The sequence below is a fragment of the Aotus nancymaae genome, unplaced genomic scaffold (genome assembly GCF_030222135.1).
Source record: "Aotus nancymaae isolate 86718 unplaced genomic scaffold, 86718_ANA_hifiasm-v0.15.2.pri h1tg000011l, whole genome shotgun sequence".
NCBI lineage: Eukaryota > Metazoa > Chordata > Mammalia > Primates > Aotidae > Aotus > Aotus nancymaae.
Genome location: NW_026988422.1, coordinates 20,184,169 through 20,202,973, shown reverse-complemented (window position 1 = coordinate 20,202,973; position 18,805 = coordinate 20,184,169). Strand labels below are relative to the sequence as shown.

The window sequence follows — 18,805 nt, the reverse complement described above, 5'->3', positions numbered from 1 at the left end:
AATTTGCTTTCTCTTCTTAAATGGTGAGTAGCTGATCCTCAGCAAGAAGGGGTTTGTTTATTGTTTTAAAGATCTCATGATTCCTGTTTAAAGAGGGTGTAGGCTTGCGGTGGATTGTTGTAGGCTTAAATTCACTGAAGGGATGGAAGTAGCAGGCTCTGGGGGTGCAGTCAGAGCCGCTGGGAGTGGGTGGCCTCCGGCTAGGGCCTCTAGTGGGAACAGAGGAAAGCAGTCCTGAGCTGGTTAAGGAGATGGAAGTCGGGGAGACTTCCCTGGGGGTCAGCTTACCGGGAAGACAGAGTACTGCTGGTGCTACGGGACCCAGTACAGGGCAGTTAATTGGTCAGGACGCAGGCAATGTGACAGATTCTAAATCTATATAGGATGTGGACTAGAGAGGGCAGGCAGTGAGTACCTGAGTAAGCACCATGTGAAAGAGTCGGGTCAGGGCTAACAGAGCCCTTCATGACTTAGTTTCGAGAATAGGTGTCACCTTTTTATGTCCCAGTGATTTGGTTTGCAGTCCCATGCAGAGCTCACTGAATGGGCTTCTCACTGATCCTGCCTCAAGAACCTGGGAAGAGGGACAGAGCCAGGAAGAGAAAGGGGTCCCTGCCTAGGTCCTCTCCATTATTCAAGCTCTGTTCATATCCTACCATCTCCATAAAGCCTTCGCAGCTTCATTTGCTCATCAAGTGCTTTTTAGCACCCACTCTATGCTTGGTTACTGGGTGCTGGGTGCTGGGTGCCAGATTCCAAGGACACAGTGGGAAGCAAAACAGGAGGCCCCATCCCCAGAAGCTTGGCGTCCAATGAGAGGAAGTGCCTGTGGATCAGCCTCCTTTCTTACTGTCCCTGGTTAAGGGCATGAGTTCTGGAGCCATTCTGCCTGGGTTCGAAGCCTCCCACTGCCACTTTCTACCACGCATGCCTCCTATGAGTAGAATGCCATAATCCCAGTATGCTGGGGCAGCTCCAGAGGACACCTGCTGCTCTGTGTAGTTATGGATTGTGCTCCCTTTCACTTAAAAATGCATCTCTAAAAAAATTTTTTTAAAAAACCTACTAGCAGTGAAATTTCTCTTAGAAATAAAAATAAACAAAACACATCTCAATTCGGGTAAAAAACACTATGGTTGGTGACCTTCTTTGCAAGGTTCAGTTTCCTTATTTGAAAACTGAAGTTAATAACACAATCTACTTCATAGGGTAGTAAAAATTAGCCCAGTTGATGGTGCATCCTGTGATTTCAGCTGCTTAGGAAGCTGAGATGGGAGGATCACCTGAGATGGAGGGAGGTCAAGGCTGCCGTGAGCCATGATCAAGCCACTGTACTCCAGCCTGGGCAACGGAGTGAGACCCTGTCTCAAAAACAAAACAAAACAAACAAAAACATAAATAAAATAATCTACGAAGTGCTTGGAACAGTGGCCCAATAAGCTCTCAATAAATATTAATAATTGCTATTGTTATTTTAATTGTGATTACTGTCCCATTGGGTTTTGGTCCCCCATTAGTGAGTGGGTCCTTAAGTCAGGGGCTGTTGTACACCTCTGTATTCCTAACACCCAGTACCATGCTCTGCACAGTGGGGACTCTGACTCAGTATCTCCCCAAAGAGACTGGGCTACAGGCTTCAGCCTATGAGGGTGACTTGCAGAACGGGCGGACTGTTGAGGTACTGTGTTCTATCTGGTTTCAGATGGAAACACAGGGAAAATGGAGGATGTTCTCCTCCTTCCCTTTCTGATTAGAGTTGACAGATAAAATACAGAACATCCAGTTAAATTTGAATTTCAGATAAATAAAGAATAACGTTTTGTATCAGTATACCCCCAGTATTGCATGGGACATAGATTAAAACATGATTTGTTGTTTATCTGAAATTCAAATTTAGTCCAGGGTCTGGTATTCTTACCTGCAGAATGTGACAACTCTGTCTCTGAGTTCCTTTCCCACCCTTTGTGGGCCCCGGCCAGCAGCAGCGCTCCCTTTCAGTATCACACTCACACTGCCACAACCACAAATCTTCCCCTGACTCCTATTTGCCCTCCAGGGCCAACCTTAGGCCTCCTCGTGGGACACCTCTCATGATTTAGCTTCTTTCACCAGGAGGAGGAACTGAGAAAGGGTGGGCAGCAGCAGGCGTCCGTGTGTCAGGGAGCTAGACTGCCCATTGGGTTAGAGGCTTCTAGATGTCCAGGAGTGTCCCTGAGCTCCCCGCCCTAAAGAGATACGGGGAAGCTGTTTCCTACCTGGCCTCAGGGAGAAAAGGGAGAGCAAGGATGAAGCCAGTCTTGATATCCTCATCAGGTTTCCCCTTCCCATCAGCATCCCTGTCTTCTGAGCCTGCCTCTGCATGAACCTCCTAGTGGCCCTTCTCCTTGGCTACTAGCCAGCCACATATTTTTGTTTTTGTTTGAGATGGACTTTCACTCTTGTCACCCAGGTTGGAGTGCAGTGGCACGATCTCCGCTCATTGCAACCTCTACCTCCCAGGTTCAAGCGATGCTCCTGCCTCAGCCTCCCGAGTAGCTGGGATTACAGGTGCCTGCCACCACGTCCAGCTAATTTTTTGTATTTTTGGTAGAGACAGAGTTTCACCATGTTGGCCAGGCTGGTCTCGAACTCCTGACCTCAGGTGATCCATCCACCTTGGCCTCCCAAAGTGCTGGGATTATAGGTGCGAGCCACCGTGTCCGGTATGAGCCACTGCACCCAGCCCCAGCCACATTTTTGACAGTATGCATATGTGAATGGGCTGGGGCAGGGGGATGTATCTTTGGAGCACTCTTCTAGAAAAGTGAGGGGGAAGATGCCAGGGTATCTCTGGGTTCAGGAAGTATAAATTGTTAGAGTACCACTCCCCTGGCTCCTCCCTTTTCCTCAGAACATTTACTGTGTGGGCCAGACACTGGGATAAGTTTGTCACATATATTACTTCATCCAATCCAACCTTGCAAGGCAAGTAGATAGTCCTCACTTTACAGTTGAGAAATCAGGAGCTGAGGGAGGTTTGCTCCCTTGCTGAACAGTCATTCAGTTTGTAAGTGGGGGAGCAAGTATTTAAGCCTGGTCTTTCTGACTCCCAACCCCACTCTTAACCAGCCTCCTATACTGCTCTTTTTTTTCAGAGTTCACCCTGGCACCTACTAGGTGCTCAATAGATACTCCCTGGATGAATGCATGATCGAATGTACAAATGAATGTGTTGGACCTAAGGTCTACATTTATTTTTGTAGACTCGCCTGTCAATGATAATCAGGAGAATGATTTGTTCTGACATGTTTACATATTTTTGATTTTGAAAAATTCATCAAATTATAATTTGTGATCAAATAGTTTATGGATGCTAATTTCACTATAACATTGTGTGTATTTGTCTTTAAATGAAAATGTTTTGGTTGTAGGCCCTGAGTTCCACAGGCCTTGAGACTCTTAGTTATTCTTTTTTGGCATCTATTACAGTTTTTGGTGGGGACATATTCCCTGTGTAATTCAGGATTCAGCCAGTTTTAGGGGCAGTCATCCTTGTGGGATTCTCAAATCACAGCCTCTGGTTGGTCCCAGCCTTTTTAAGAACCTTACTGAAACATGCTCTGACTTTCAATTTTATGTGAAGCAGCAGTAACCAATGGTCTCTGCATAGCTGAGTATTCCATTGAGAAATTTATTTTTTCTTTTGATCTTGATGTACATTTGGTATTAATTTTTTTCTTGGTGTGTCTCCATTTACACATGAATGACCTCAGTCTGTTTTTAGCAAAGCATTGCTAGAGCTGGATGAGGATGCAGGGCTCATTAACAAAAAAGCATTGAGAGGCCTAGGTTACAACTGCTCTTTCAAAGCTCATACAGCCATAGCACACATTCTGTTATACAAACACACACACACAGAGCCACAGGAAGCAGGTTGTGAAACAGAGAGGGACTCTAATTGAGGAATGTGGCCATGAATATGAAAAAGTAAAACAACCATGATCTTAACAAAAAAGTGGTGAGGACCAGCTTAGGTGCAAGCTGTGACCTGTGGTCTGCTATGATTTTGATCAACATTCTAGGAGTGCCCAGAACTTGTAGGTCTCATGTCAGAAAGTGAGAGGCGTGCTCACTTGGGCAGCACATATACTAAAATTGGAACCATACAGAGAAGATTAGCATGGCCCCTGGGAAAGGATGACATGAAAATGCATGAAGCATTCCATATTAAAAAAAAAAAAGAAAGAAAAGTGAGAGGATGTCTGGGAGACCCCTGAGAGGTAGCAGGAATGTCTTACACACAGATTTTTGGTTGTTACATAACATCAGTGATGGATTTTTCACTGCAAGTTACTACGACCATTCAAAGTGTGCAACATGAGTATAGTAGCCCTGTGAAGTCCAACTACCCACGTTTATAGGTATACGTTAAGACAGGAGTCATACTGTTCTCACAGCAGATGGAACTCCCTTGGCTTCCCTAGAACCATATTTCAAGAGTTCGTAATGCTAATTTGGGGGAGATTTTCTTCTTACTATCTGTGTGACCTTGAGCAACTTTCTTACCCTCTTGGTGCCTTAGCTTCCCCATCTGTCAAATTAGGGGAATAATAGTAACTCTCCCACAGAGTTGCTGAGCAGATTAAACGAGTTAACGTGTGGAAAGCACTTAGAACAGTGCCTGATGTAAAAAGTGTTACATACCAGTTTGCTATTATCATTCATCAGCAACAGCAACACCAGCTTAAGACAACCATGAATGTCATTTCCTTACTGCAGCTTTTCCAGGCTTCCACAGTTGGATGCACCCTCTCCTCCCCACCCCTTTATGACCATCTAACATCTAAATTATGTGCCCTGCCTGTCCTTGTCCCCAAATATCTTCCTGGCTAAGAGAATATATGTGGACTCCTCACTCCCAACTTCATCTTCCTCTATAGCATCAAGACTCATTCATTTTTTTCATTCAGCAAATGTTTATGGGTACCTTCTCTGTATAGGCTCTGCTAGGTGAGAGAAAAAAAATCCCATGATATTTCCCATGCTAATGCACACACTGAAGGAAAGCTCATGCAGACATTTGCTCAGCTCCTTGGCCAGCTGAGTGACCATGGGAAGAAGTCGGGTATAGCTAAAGTGATCTTGTGTTTTGAAAAAAACAACATATGTATTCAGACAAGCATTAGCATATGTAAGAGCAAGACAGAATAATAAATTTGGGATTTTTTTTCAGACATTCTCAGCCACATGGTCAACAAAATTAAAGCACTCCAGAAAGACTCACTTAAATCCTTCCTGGAGACTACAGCATTGGCTTGGGTATGGAAACGGCACCCACAACCACACTGAGCACTAGGCTGGGTACCTCATACGTATGGTATTTGACCTAATCCTCACAGGACCTTGTAAGGGAAGAACTGCCATTCTCATTTTAAGAGGAGGAAATTGAATCTCAAAGAAATACGTGTCTTGTCACATCACACAGCTGGCAAGTGGCCCAGGCTTTGCCCCACATAGCTGCTGTGACTGCTGATAAGGTCAAAGGGTGCTAATTTTCATGAACACTTGAGTAACTCCTATATGTAATTGGTCACTAAATCTTGCTAGACTTACATGTGACATTTTGGAGAGCTACCTCTGGAGACCTTTGTGGATCTTCAGATTTGGGAATACAATTAGAACACTTCATTTATATGACAAAACGAGAAGGGAACAAGTCACTTTAAGAGAGCCATTGGCATCAGCTAAGCTCTTTTACTGGATAAATTATTAATTTCTAGACACTAGACCCTTCATATGTGCCATAAATGTGTGGTCCAGCCAAATCAGAAATGACCACATGACCTGTATCTCACTGTAGTTTTAATTTGCCTTTCCCTAGTGGCTAATGATGATGAACATCTTTTTGTATGCTTACCATTTGTATATCTTTTTTGATACAATGTCTGCCTTTGTCTCTTGTATATTTTCTAATTGGGTTGTTTTTTACTGCTGAGGTTTTTTAATACATTCCATATACTAGTCCTTTGTTGGATGTGCAGTGTGCACATATTTTCTTCCTCTTGCTATCTTACTGCTTCACTTCTTAACAAAGTCTTTTTCAGAGTGCGTTTATAACGTTGATAAGGTCCAGTTTATCAATTTTTCCCATTGTGGGTTATGCTTTTGGCGTCAAGTGTAAGAACTCTTTGCCTGGCCTCATATTCTAAGGATTTTTCTAACTTTTTTTCCTAAGAGTTTTATAGTTTTGCATTTTATATTTAAGTCTGTGATCTCTTTTGAGCTAACTTTTATATAAGGTATAAAGTCTACATTAAGGTTCATTTTCTTTTTTGGTCCAGGAATATCTGGTTGCTTCAGCACTATTTTTTTGGAAATGCTCTTCTTCATCCATTGCATCGCTTCTGCAACTTTGTTATAAGTTGGTTGGCTGTACTTGTGCGGGGTCGGTAGGGGATTCTGGAGGGGGGGTGTTCTCTATTCTGTTACATTGATCTATGTGTCCATCTGCTAATAGGACACCACCTTTATACTATAGTTACATACCAGGCCTTAATACTGTGTAGAGTGATTCCTCCCACTTCATCTTTCTTTTTCAAGATTGTTCTAGCTGTTTTGGGGCCTTTCCATATACATTCTAGAATAAGCTTATTGATATCTACAAAAAAAAAAAAACCTTGCTGGGATTTAGATAAGAATTCCATTAAACTTATGGTCAACTTAGGGGAAAATAGACATCTTTACAATGTTGTTTATAAGACCTCTTTGATTTGTTCCTTCTCCATTCCTGTAACTGCTATCCCCAAGGAGAATGTCATTAGCTAACGCCTGAAATTCCATACCAACCTTATAACTCGCCTTTCACTGGGGTCTTCTGTTGTTCCCACTCATGCTGTGTGTTGCTGCCAAAATGATGAAACTCAAGCTCTCCCCCACCAAAGTTGCTGTCTTGTTTGAGAATCTCAAATTGCTTCCTACTCCAGATGCAGGCCCAGGTTTACCTTCTTATACAAATTCCCCAAATTTCCACTTCTCATTCAGTCTTGATATACCCAATAATTCATAACTCTGAACTGGTCCCTAAACATATAACTTAGTCAGGAATTCCTTCCACATTGCCAATCTGTTTCCATTTTCTTCTGTCAATTTAAGCTTACTCAATGCAAGAAATATGTCCTAAGTAACTTGGTCATTTTGTACAAGTTCATACACAGTGGTGGGCCTAGCATATCTGACATCTGGAACAAGTGATTTTTAATGCTACTCTACGGAATGGATTTATGCTCAGTAATAAGTGTATAATGCAATAACAGCAATCCCTGGTATTTTCTGATTTTTTTAGTTTTAAAATAAAACTACAATTCTTTTCAAGCTTAACTTGAATAAAATTCTATTTTTAGCTTTGAATTCTGAGCTTCAATAAAAAATAGAATTCTACTTTAAAGATATTCAAATTCAGTAAAGTATTTCATGTATGAACTAAAATTTGTACTTACAAAACAAAAATATCATATTTTGAAGTTTGCACCCTATGTCACTGTTTCAAGTTTAAGACACAAAAACCTCAAGTGAAAAACAAAACAAAACAAAAAAACCTCAAGTGGTCATATAATGACTTAAGTTCTGATTCTCTCTGTATTTACTGTGCTATTTTTGTTTATTTCACATCTACTGAATGCAGGAATACGCAGTACCGCAGGAGCTAGAAATACACACTGCACCTGAAACAAGGTCAAACTACTTAAATCAGTATGACCTAATTGTTAAATGAACATTTAATTGAGTCCATGTGTTACGTGAACATGGCTTGGGACTCAAGAGTAACATCCTTGTAACACCCTTGTGTTACCTGGTCATGGATATCACTATAAGTAGGAGTTCTCCAAGTAAAATCCATATTGAAAAAATATTTATTAAAAGACAAGGAATGAAAATCTACTAATCCATGTTTATTAAAGGATAATAAAAGCGTACTAGTATACCAAATATATTTGCATAGATATTATTAAAACTCATAGTCCCTCAAAATGTCAATACAGTGTCACAGTGTTACCCTATGATCCTGTAATTCCAGCCCTAGACATGTATAGACCTTAAATGAATAAAAACATACATCTGCATACAAGTTTGTACCCAAATGTTCATAGCACCATTATTCACAACAGCCAAAAAGTGGAAGCAACACAAATGGCCATCAACTGATGAATAGATAAACTGTGGTATATCCATAGAATAGAATATTATTAGGCAATAAAAAGGACTTAAATACCACCACATGCTTTAACATGGATGGCCCTTGAAAACACTGTTAAGAAGCCAGAAACAAAAGGCAGATATTGTATGAGTCCATTCATATGAAGTGTCCAGCACAGACAAATCTATAAAGATAGAAAGTAGATTTGTGGTTTCTTAGGGCTAGGGGAATAGGTGGGAAGGTGGGGGAATGAGAAGTGGCTCTTAATGGGTATGAGGTTTCTTTTTAGGGTGATGAAAATGTTATAAGATTGATTGTGGTCATTGTTGTTCAGTTCTGTGATTATACTAAAAACAACTTGCATACTTTAAATAGATGAGTTGTGTGGTATGTTAATTACATCTCAATAAAATTTAGAAAAACAGCAGTAAATGCAGCAATTGTTTAGAACTTAGACTGTTTGTGGGGAGGAATATTTTATCATTGTCAATATTAGAATTACCAGTTCTTGGTGATTAAGACCCACTCTTAATTTGTTTTATTGTCATTTTTAAATTTTATGCTGATGACGCATCCCCTTATTTTGGGCATGCAGGTGTCCCTCTCCTGCTGCTGCATCCTAGCACATCCCTGCTGACATGGTCAGTATAGATCAACACTATGGCCCATCTAGCGACTGACGGCTGTAAATTGCTTATGTGTAGAGAAAAGTCTAATATGGGACTTATAAGAAATTTTAAGAATTTAAAAAATAAGGTGATAACTATTTTAGGAAGTCAAGAGCCATTTCAAATGAAATAAAACCTTTTATATAGTCAAATGAATCTACTGCAGACTTCTTACTCAGAACCAGTTTTTTTTTTTTTTTTTTTTTTTTTGAGACAGTTTCACTCTTGTTGCCCAGGCTGGAGTGCAATGGCGTGATCTTGGCTCGCTGCTACCTTCGCCTCCCAGGGTCAAGTGATTCTCCTGCCTCAGCCTCCTGAGTAGCTGGGATTATAGGCACCCACCACCACACCTGCCTATTTTTTTTGTATTTTTAGTAGAGATGGGGTTTCACCATGTTGGCCACGCTGGTCTCGAACTCCTGACCCTAAGTGATCCCTCCACCTTGGCCTCCCAAAGTGCTAGGATTACAGGCATGAGCCACTGCACCGGGCCAGAAGCAGTTTTAAAACTCAATTAACCCAGGATCTAGAGTTCTTGTGCATTCAGGCAGCTCTTGATGCCCATTTGCAGAGTGGATGCCTTCATGATTCATGGACAATCCCTACGTACAAATGTCTGCTGCTCTTTCTAACCCCAAGAACAGCTCCTGACAGCTGTGGAGACACTGCCCCTGAGGCTATCTCACCCTCCAGCCACAGACCAATGCCCTGCTCCTCAGAGTGCAGACCCCCACTGCAGCGTGGCTGCCACGTACTCCTCTTCACCTAACTGGGCCCCAGATCCCTGTGGAAGCCTGTGTTCTCCTCCCTGATACCACTGTCCTCTTATGTTTCTCACAGTGCCACTGGCTTCCCCAAGGAGAACACATTTCCACAGAGGTCCCTGGTCTGCCCTGGCCTGGTCATTCACCCTCCCGCTACCCCACTGGTCCCACAAGAATTTATGTCTCCACTTTGAGGACTGGGGTTAAGATTCTCCAAAACTTGGTTTTCGTCCTGGCAATGTCATAAATGGTGGTCAGTTCCTACAGTCTGATAAATGCTATTTTTTAAAAGACTATGTATATTATTTCCTGTGATTCTTGCACTTTTTAGAAGCTAGATATTATCTCAATTTTGATGATAAGACTGAGGCTCAGAGAGATTAAATAATTTGTCTCAAGTCACACAGCCAGTAAGTGAAAGAGCTATGACAGAAATCTATGGCTTCTGCTTCCCACGCCAGTTCAGTATTATCTAGAGGAGTAGGCCACAGTGAAATTATAGTCTGCATAGACTTTTGTTGGCTGGGATTGGAGCCTAACCACCATTTTAGATCTTTTTTTTTTAATGGGAAAATGAATTTCAAATTCCAAGCAATCAACACACAAATGTTCTTCTAAAGCATAACTCATTTTTAATTTGGAGACTATCTCCATCGTCTCCCCACTGAAGATTTAATTTCTATTGATTCCTTTATCTTACTGGTCAGGACCCAAAAGGAGGATTGAAAAGCAAAGGCTTGGACGTGGTGGTGCATGCCTATAACCCCAGCTACTTGGGAGGCTGAGGCAGGAGAATCACTTGAACCCAGGAGGCAGAGGTTGCGGTGAGCCAAGATGGTACCATTGCACTCCAGCCTGGGCAACAAGAGCAACACTCAGTCTCAAAAACAAAAAAAAGGATAAAAAAGAAGAGCAAAGGCTTTAAAATCAGACTACGGCCTACCACTTAACGATGTAATCTCAAGCAAATTACTTAAGTTCTCTGGACCTCAGTTTCTTCCTTTGTAAAATAAGGGCAACATGACACATATATGATTACTGTAAGAATTGAATGAATAATGCATGCTTGTAAAGTGCTTAGTGCAGTGCTTGGTGCAGAGTCAGCCTGCAATAAATGTGGCCCGTTGTTGTTAAGGTGCCCCAATCTGCATCATAAGTTATATGGGTCACTCTACCTGAAGATGGGCCCGGGAGGTGTGACTTCGAGGGGACCACAAAGCCCCAAGGCTGGAGCTCCCTAATCACGGAAATTTGGCCTTTGTCAAGAGCATCTCACGAGGGAGCTGAGAGCTACTGTTTGGACGCTTCCAGAAGCAGTATCTGGGTTCCCGGTGGGGGTCTGAAGCCAGGAAGAAAGCCTTCAGGGATGAGGGAGCCCAGCCAAAGGCACCAGCAGTCACGCAAGTGTCTGGTCTGACAGGAACCCTGCCAAGGAGCCAGGCCAAAAGGGCAGGGTGGAGGCTGGAGTGGGGGCCAAGATGGCAAGCCAAACAGGAGATGAAGAGGATCTGGGATATGAGGTGTCAGGGACACCAGTAAGGGTGCTGGAAGGGCGAGAGGTCTCACTGTGCCTGGGGGAAGGGAGTCCCTGGGCATCAGTCCCCACCTCGGGAGCCTACTTCCACTCTTCTCCGTCTTTAAAAGACTTGAGGCACTGTCTATGGCACATCTGGGTTGTATCCTACATGATGCTGTGCACATGGGCCAGGGTTGATCAGTGACTGTGAGACTGCTGGTGATAATAAAGATCAAACATAAAGCAGGCAGTGTCATTTAAACCTCCCACCACATTTAATGAGCAGAATTGGCAGCTTATTTCAATTTCACTTCAGTACTTAACTTCTCACAAAGTAGCAGTCATAAAACACTTCTCATAAATGAGGTGTAATAATTGAAAGCCCTAAGAATCAAAAGGCAGCATGGTAAAAAGAAAGGAATAAAACGGTGAGAGTCAGGAACTAGGTTCTATCCTGCTTCTGCCTCTTCCTGACTGAATTTTTAGGTAATTCACTACACCTCCCTGAGTTCACCTGTCAATGGAGGTAATAATCGTTGAGAAGGAAAAGTGTGGGGAGGCGAGCATTATAAAGACTGTGGAGTGCCACACAAATCTAAGCCAGACTTCTCTCTGATAAAATAAAGTAGGAGTTTCTAAAATAAACATTTATCACATGTATTAAGAAAAAAGCTCAGAAAAGACGACATATTCTTAAAAAGAATACAGCTGGAGTAAACGTAATGAACAAATTCTAGTACTACAGCAAAATCAGAACAACTTCAAACACTAAAGAAATGCTGCTTTACACAGTGGGTAATATGCTAGTAGGAGCTGCTAACCTTGGCTCCTTCCAGAAATGCACAACAGTTAGAAAACATAAATATCTTCTCAAAAAGTTAGGATACATACACGGATGACAGGTTCATAGTGGAAAATCAATATTAATGAAAATTAAGAGTCCTTTTTTGAAGAAGGAAGAGCAGTATTTCTTTCCAACAAACATGCCTGGTTCAAACCAGAATGCTGGGTTGGGCGGTTTGGGTCCAGTATTTCCAGCATATGGAACAAACAGCAGCTCTGATGAGAGCAGCACAGTGCGATAGAAGACACATGGGCTCTGGAACCGGATGAGCCTGGGCTCCTATCCAAGTTGGCGCTTACTCTTCTATATGACTTTCGGCAAGTTATTTAGCCTCACCGAGCCTTGGTGCTCTCAACTGGAAAATGAAGATAGCAGTAACTACCTAATAGGTTGAATTAAATAACATCTGCCATATTTCAAGTATAGTACTTGGCACAGAGGAGAGACTAGTAAATGGAAGGTCTCATTATCACTGAGAAAGTACCTTGACCTCTGCTTAGCACTGCCAGGAAGTCAGGGACAAAGACCATGACAATTGCCTGCTATTTGTCAACGTGAGTGAGCAGCGGGGCAAAGCTGCCAAAAAAGGGCTCACTCAGCCAGGCTGCATGAGTACCACTACAGGTCTGGAGGTCATGCATGCGTGTGTGTGTGTGTGTGTGTGTGTGTGTGAGAGAGAGAGAGAGAGAAAGAGAGAGAGAGAGAGAGAGAGAGAGAGAGAGAGAGAGAGAGAGATCCCTGCGCACTCTGTTTCAGTGAGACTACATCTGGAGGACTGGCTACAGGTTGTAGAAGCACATCTTAAAATACAGGGAATCCAACCAGGAGTGGTGGCTCTTGCCTATGTAATCCCAGCATTTTGAGAGGCCAAGGTGGGCGGATCACCTGCGGTCAGGAGTTCAAGACCAGCCTGGCCAACATGGTGAAATCCCATCTCTACTAAAAATACAAAAATTAGCTGGGCATGGTGGCACGTGCCTGTAGTCCCAGCTACCTGGGAGGCTGAGGCAGGAGAATTGCTTGAACCCAGGAGGCAGAGGTTGCAGTGAGCTGAGATTTGACAAGAGCAAAACTCTGTCTCCAAAAAAAAAACAAGGAATCCAGAGGAAGATGAAGAGAATCCAGAGGACCTAAACACTAGCTCATTTGGAGAATAGTTGAAGGAGTTGGGAGATTTAACCTGGAAAAGAGAAATCTAAAGGCAAAGTAATAACTTTTAAAATAAATAAAGGGCTTCAAGCAGAAATAGGTGGAAATATATTCTTTGTGACTTAGAAAGCAAAACAGGACCCAAAGACAGAAATGAGAGAGGTGCTGTTCAGCTCAGTAGTAGAAAGGACTCTCAATCCCGTGGTCACCTAAGGGAATGGGCCATATAGTGAGGCGGTCCATGCAGCCAGGCACTGCAGGAGCTGAGCAGAAGCTGGGCGACTCTTGAGTCCAGGATTCCTGTACTGGGTTGGGCTGGGATTAGCTGGCCTATGAGGTTTCTTCTGAGTCAAACTTTAATAGAGCCCTGGTTTTCATAATCCTGCTAAAATTGTTTGGTCTTTATTAAATCATATTTTATCAATCTCAAGTCCCTTAAAATGGTTGAAGAGGTGATTATACCTGAATACATTAAAAGCCAGAGGAAATAGTGAATTTAGGGCTCTTGGAGCTGTTTTCTTTTTGTCATTAGATTCAGAATGTTTTTGATGATTTTCATGCTAGTTTACAACTCATGAATATTATGTGAGTTCTCAGGTACTATATGTACACCTTCTTCCCTCACTTTTTTTAAAAATCCAACATGGAGTCAGAGTCTTATTTTTTCCTGCTTTGTCCAAAATTTAAAGTATAAAAGTAACTAATATGGCTTCACTTAACCTCTGCCATTTTTATTCTTTTCTCTCAAATTGTTCAGAACATATACTATACATACACACAGAAGAAAAATAATTAAAGGGCCAACTTTGATCGCTTTTTTTCCCCAAACACAACCACGTAAACTACATTAGTTATCTCATCTCAATCATGGAGTGCTACAGAAATGTGACTGAGGGCTGAAACAATGTTTAATTATTTAGCATGGGGACCCTGGGGCAGATTTGTTGACCCTATCGTCTTAGCCAAGCACCCCTGGAAACTCATTTGACCAAGGGCAGACCATCAGAAGTGGACATTTGAACCATGTCAGCAGTTTCAGAGGAGCACCCAATGACATTTTAATCTGAAAAATATAAACAACCTCACTCCCACCACTCGCCATGCCACCTCCTGAAGAATGTGCAGCGTGGTGGATCTGAAGGAGCCATTGATAAGGAGAGCAGCTTGAAAGCACCCTGGCGAGGCAAGGGTTTGACAGCTGAGATTATTTTTAATGCTTTCAAAGGCACACACTTTATAAATATATCACACATATAGAGAACAGGTCTGTTCCTATGCATAATGTGCGTACCCATCAGTCTATTTAAAAGCATTTCAGAGCCCATTTAGTCATAGTTTCTCCTAAGTGGTGTGGGTAAATGATAAAGAGATAAGAAGGGCAAGGGCCCTCCCCACAGAACCATAGAAGGCTGACAGACACTTGGAGACAATTTCCATTTTCCTCACTTTATAGATGAGGAAGCTGCAATTCCAAGGGGAGGTGACTTGTTTAAGGCTCACCAGAAAATTAGCTCTAATATAATAATAAATCCAGGTTTATGGTTCTAAGACTAGAGTTTACTAGGTAGCGCTGTAAACAACCACAAAACAACCCTAAAAACAAACAAAGCCACTGAGAGCCAGGAGTCATGGTTCTTATCCCAGTAGAGGAATGCACACCCTGAATTCCTGGCCTGAATTCCTGGCCATTGCAACACAGACCATCGGGTCACAGGATAATCATGCCATTGGTATGGAACACAAGATGGCTGGTTTTTCCTATGATGCCTGCACGCTGAGCCGATGGCATCACCCTGTTTTCTAAGAGTAGATTTAGCCATGCCATCCTCTGCAGCTTGGGCTGCTCTGGGTTCTCTAGGATAGCTGAATTGATCCGCTAAAGATATGAAGAGGCACGTGGGAAAATATATAAACCCCACTGCCTACATTCTCCCCAATGCAGCTCTTGCCTTTGAGCTTCATTTGCTCTTTTCCTGAAGGCTCTCACCACAACACTAACTGGGGTGATTAGATCAGTTCAAACAATCAAATGATTGAATGGAAATATCTACCACACTAGTTGGTTTTATGAAGCAACTGGCTAATGGAATCACTGATGATAGTGGAAAGTCACTCTGCAGAGACAGCCTCATTCTCTTCCCCAGTTTGACTTCTTCCGCATCTTTGTTTGTTTACCCAGACAGGGTCTTTATTTACCGGGTTTCTCAGCACCAATGAGGACTCACACAATGAGGCTTGGATAACACTTTGGTGGGGACACTGTGGACAGACTCCTCTCAATACGTTCATGGTTCAGTCACAGAACAGTCTGTCCTTTCACTGGGCACTGTGGAATGAGCGCAAGCTCTGTGAGCGGGCACGCAGGGCATCTTCTGTTTGAGAGCCAAGTCCTGTTTCAAAGTTCCCCACTGTAACCCTGGATACAGCAGGCTGGGGGTGGGAAGGCCCTGTGAGAGGCCTTTGTTTATAACTGGAGACTGTGGAAAGAGGTTATGGATAGTTGGATTTTGGGCCCTGCAAAGGAGGAGGGGAGAAAACTAGAAAGAGAACTTCTCTTCTCAGAACTTTGCAGGCTCGCAAAGAAAGGATCCCAGCCAGGTATCGATCCATTGCAATAAGCGTTCTATATTTTCTAGTTCTCCTTCAGTACCTCCTGAATGTTTCCTTTCTAGTTGCTCACACTCACAAAGGCCACAAAGGTTTCACAGAAAACTTCTAGGAGTCTGTGGTGTTTCTGTGGCATGTGTGTGTAGATCTAGTCACGAAATGGCACCGCTGGGCAATTCTAGGTAACTTGATGCAGGCTATATTGACATGTGGCTCAAGAGAATAAACAGTGAAGAAAGGTGAGCTTGGTGACCATTGGCCACCACGATCTAGAAGGCAGCAAAATGGCAGGAACCCTTCAAGTCTCTAGTTCTGGACAGCCTTTGGGGACTGTGCACTGGAATCACTTATATTCTCAGACAGACTGCCTTGCCATACAACTTTTAGGTCCCTTCCAAGGTACATGAGATGGCTATATGATTATGTCATGAAGTTCTAACATAGGTGATTTAATTGTCTAATAGTTACCTTTTAGAATCATAATAATGATTATCACTTTTCTAGGCATTATTTAAAGCATTTATCATATACCGCATACTTACACGATTTCATTTCCTCTCCTCAACAATCCTGGAAACTGGGTATTATCTCCTCTAATAAATGAAAACACAGTAGTACAGAGAGGTTGAGGCTGCATAACTAGAAAGTGTCAAGATAGTTTTCATTCCTAGGCCTGTCTGATCCCAAAGCCTGTATCTTTCGAATAATATAAGAAAACAGTAAGCAAATTTAATTTTTAAATGTCTTTAAAATATTTTATTTATTCAATTTAAAAATATCTTATAAATATTTTATATTTAATGTCATATAATGTGCTTTCCATTTTGAGTATCACTTTTTCATTTCTGAAAACACAACTCATTGTCCTCCTGCCTCTGCCAGACAGGAAGCACACTATGTCCAAAGTGTGATGTGGCTGATAAAGACATTACTGTGTCTAAGGCTGCACTAGAAGCACAGTATCAGCTGAGCGTGGTGGCTCATGCCTGTAATTCTAGCACTTTAGGAGGCTGAGGTGGGCGGATCACCTGAGGTCAGGAGTTCGAGACCAGCCTGACCAACATAGAGAAACCTCAGTCTCTACTAAAAATACAAAATTAGCTGGGCATGGTGGTGCATGCCTGTAACCCCAGCTACTCAGGAGGCTGAGGCAGGAGAATTGCTTGAACCTGGGAGGCGGAGGTTGTGGTGAGCCAAGATTACACCATGGCACTTCAGCCTGGGCAACAAGAGCAAGACTCCATCTCAAAAAAAAAAAAAAAAAAAAAAAGCACAGTGTCTAGAAAGCGGGAGGAGAATGCTACTCTCTGTACTCATTAGTCCACACCTGGAACATTACATCCCATTCTTGGGGACACAGTTTATTAGGGGCATAGGTAAACTGGAGTTTCAGAGGAGTGTGAACCAGATGAGTGGACCCTAAACCTATGCAGAAAAAGTGAGGAGCTAAAATTACTTGTCTTTAAGAAAATTTGGATCCTGGGTGTGGTGGCTCATGCCTGTTATCCCAGCACTTTGGAAGGGTAGACCAAAGTGGGTGGATCGCCTAGGGTCAGAAGTTCAAGACCAGCCTGGCCAACATGGTGAAACCCCAGCTCTAGTAAAAACACAAAAAATTAGCCACGCATGGTGGCACATGCCTATAGATCCAGCTATTCCAGAGGCTGAGGCAGGAGAATTGCTTGAACCTAGGAGGTGGAGGTTGCAGTGAGTCGATTACGCCACTGTACTCCAGCCTGGGCAACACAGCAAGACTCTGTCTCAAAAAAAAAAAAAGAGTGAGAAAAAAGAAAAAGTTGGAGTTTCTGGTAATATATGGGGGTTAGGGTGGGCAGGGAGGAAATGGGATGTATAGATACCTTCAAAGTTTGAAATAATGTCCAGAAGAAGAATGAAATTCCCCAGTATAGCAGCTAACAGGTAGCTCTAAACCCAGTGTAAGGATGTTGCTAACTGCTCAACAGAAAGAAGGGCTCTCCAGTATTTGGAACTGTTCACAGATGGAATTGTCTGCTTTGTGAGGTAGGAGTTTCCCATCACTGGACATGTCCATGCAGAGACAAGAGAGTCAAGCATCAGGACTCTCCAACCTTTACAGTCCCTTCCAACCCTAAATTCCACAACCCACCAGTTAATTATCATCAGAACTGCCTTCTTAGATTCAGGTTCCTCCCTCCTGATGTCTCATTTGCACCTAATCTGCTGTACTTGTTGGCCTTTCCTTCACTCTTTTCCTTCACTTGAGCCATAATTATATTTTAAAATAGTTCAGTATCAGGCTAATCTAATCAATTATGGCTTTATGAGATTTTCTTAAAACTAATTTTTTTAATCTGATTTTTAAAATCAAACATTTTTTTTTCCTGGATTTCTAATATGGGACATCTAAAAGCAACTCTCTGGTCCTTGGGAAGGCAATTTATTTTCAGGAACATGTTATTCAAAATTTTTCTACCTAATGGCCAAATAGTGCTATAAGTGCCTCTCCTAAATTGAAACAGTAGCAAGATGGATTATTTTGGTTTCTCCTGCCCTTGAATGTTGAATTTACTTGTGCTGGTAACACCAAAAGTAATATATGTTCAATTCAATATGCATTGTTTATTTATTCAACAAATAATTGTGGAGTATCCAATACTGTTCTAGGCACTGGGGAAACCACAGTGAACAAACACAAACAAAATTCTCTACTCTTGTGGCCCTGCTTTTTAATGGAGGGGACAGAGAGTAAATAAGATAAAGACGGAAATATATACAAGAAAAAATATACATGAACTGGTGACAAACACTAAGGGGAAGACTGAAACAGTGGGAGAGGTGGGGGAAGAGAAAGAGGATGTTGTAATTAATTAAATTAATTAATTAATTTGAGACAGAGTCTCACTCTGTCACCAAGGCTGGAGTATAGTAGGGCTATCTTGACTCACTGCAACCTCCACCTTCCAGGTTCAAGCGATTCTTAAGCCTAGCTTCTGGAGTACCTGGGATTACAGGCACGTGCCACCATCCCCAACTAATTTTTGTATTTTTTAGTAGGGGTTTCACCATGTTGGCCAGGCTTGTCTCAAACTCCTGACCTCAGGT

At 42.3% G+C, this 18,805-nt stretch overlaps 1 protein-coding gene and 1 non-coding gene across 3 annotated transcripts in view; one reads left to right on the top strand and one right to left on the bottom strand.

The window, feature by feature from the left end:
* The window catches only part of ARHGAP31 (Rho GTPase activating protein 31), a 118,735-nt gene that overhangs the window by 65,480 nt on the left and 34,450 nt on the right, over positions 1–18,805 (bottom strand). The window lies entirely within an intron of this gene.
* Positions 4,105–4,211, top strand: LOC135274355 (U6 spliceosomal RNA). The gene has a single exon (XR_010342199.1). It is a non-coding gene; the product is annotated as a U6 spliceosomal RNA (small nuclear RNA).